General features: G+C 37.3%; 1 pseudogene; it reads right to left on the reverse strand.

Annotated features, from left to right (window-relative positions):
• Positions 1-930: 930 nt before the first annotated feature.
• LOC144240549 (actin-related protein 3-B pseudogene) lies at positions 931-2,040 on the reverse strand (annotated as a pseudogene).
• Positions 2,041-2,260: the final 220 nt, after the last annotated feature.

The raw sequence follows: 2,260 nt of genomic DNA on the forward strand, positions 1-2,260 counted from the left end.
TACACTCAATAACAAAAAGATAAATAACCCAATGAAAAATGGGTAAAGGATTCAAATAGATATTTCTTCAAAGAAATACAAATATATACTAATGACCCATAAATACATGAAAAGATGCTCAACAGTATTAGTCATTAGGGAAATGCAAATCAAAACTATAATGAGAGATCACTTCACACTCACTAGGATGGATGGTTATAATAAAAAGAGATAATAAGTGTTAGTGAGGATTTGGAGAAATTGGAACCTTCATATATTGCTGGTAGGATTATAAAATGGTACAACCACTTGGGACATCAGATTGGCAATTCCTCAAGTGATTAAATGTAGAGTTACTATATGAGCTAGCAATTCCGCTGCTAAGTATACACTCAAGAGAATTGAAAACATGTGTCCATAGCATTATGATTCATAATAGCCAAAAAGCAGAAACAATCCAAATGCCTGTCAACTGATGAATGGATAAATAACATGTAATATATCTGTACAAGGGAGTATTGTGTTGTGTTATAGACTAAAAGTTTGTCTCCCACCCAAATTTATATGTTGAAGTTTTTACTTCCAGTGTGATGATATGAAGAGGTAGGGCCTTTGGGAGGTAATTCGGTTTAGATTTGGTCATGAGGGTCATGAGCTCCCATGATGGAATTAATGCTCTTATAAGAAAAGGAAGAGACATGAGAACATCTTTTCTTCACCATGTCAGGATCTGGGGGAAAGGAGCAATAGTGAAAATGGTAGTAATTCCTAATTACTGAAATCCCTTGTCCGACCTACTGAAATCCCCTTAAATGAGTAATGACAAATGTCATGAGGCTATTTTAAAATGTTTTCTTAAATTTATTTCTTTGATTATGGAAACCTAAACAGAGCATAAAATTTACCATTTTAACTATTTGTAAGTGTTCAGTTCAGTGGCATTAAATACATTCACCTTGTTATATACAAGGCTACTTTTTGAGATGTATCTACTTGGTCACCTTTTTCCTTCAAAATAGAAAAGTAACACTCCACATCCTCTCGCAGCCAGTTCAGTGACATCAGTGTTCCTGTAGCGAGAACCCTGACACCAATACGGTAATTTTGAATTACTTCATCTACTACTTCTTAGGTAGGTTGTGTGAAGTCTGGATTAGCAAATTCTGGATGAAAAAGATTTCAGGTCCCAAGGATCTCTCATAACGAACGTCAGTGGAAAATTCTTTCTTTGAGACTGCCTTGATTCCAGTATACTATTTAATCCGCTTGGCTCTTCTGGGTCATACTTGCTAAATTCTTTTACTAAATCAGGATAGTCGTAACTACAGCGCTTCTTTACTTCCATAGCTGTTTCCAGCGATTGCTCTGGAGGAATTCCTGTTTCTCAGCCTCTCAGCAGGTGCTGAATGAAATATGTTATAGTTCGTCCTGTGATTGGAATGTGCTTACCACAGCTGTCGATCAGATGTCCTTCAGCCATGGGAAGGACAGCCGTGATGCCATCTTCACTATCTGGTATCACACCACTCACTATCAATTTTCTTACTTTTTAAAAAACATTTATTTATTAATTTTGAAAGGGCGGGGAAGAGAGCACAAGCATGTGGACAGGGGAGAGGCAGAGAATGAGGGAAAGAGTGAATCCCAAGCGAGCTCTGCACTGTCAATGCAGAACCCAATGGGAGGCTCGAACCTACGAACTCTGAGATCATGACTTGAGCCAAAGTCATGAGTTGGATGCTTAACTGACTGAGCCACATAGGTATCCCAAGTTTCTTTCTTGTTTTGATGCTTAGGGTGTTGCTAATGCAAGAACAGCTGCATGGCTATGTATAAGCCTGGAGTTTTGAAGGGCTCAAATGTTATTTCAGCAGTGAAATCTGTTCTCTGGAGCATTTACTGGAGGTTTAAACAGAAAAAAGCAATGACCTTCAAATCTTGCTTTAAAAGCCACTTGCTCCATAGACCTTTTCATTCAGTGACAGTCTTCAACAATACCATAGGGTTTGGCCACTTCATGGCACATATTGCTTCTTCTATTACTTTATTCCCAATAAAGAAATCTAGTCTCACATTGCCTTTTCCCAGGAAGTTAAGATGGCCATAGATGCTAATGTCCCAGTCAGATACAGGCTGGCCTACAGCCAGAGTATTCTCTATAATTGTTTTGGATGGAAGTTATAAGGGAAGCAAGATAGCACTTTGATTTACAGGTTATCATTACTTGTTTTTTAAAAAATATATTTTTTGTTGTTTCAAATTTTTATTTAAATTCCAGTTA

Source organism: Crocuta crocuta, unplaced genomic scaffold (assembly GCF_008692635.1).
Source record: "Crocuta crocuta isolate KB4526 unplaced genomic scaffold, BGI_CrCroc_1.0 scaffold6, whole genome shotgun sequence".
In the NCBI taxonomy this organism is placed as follows: Eukaryota; Metazoa; Chordata; class Mammalia; order Carnivora; family Hyaenidae; genus Crocuta; species Crocuta crocuta.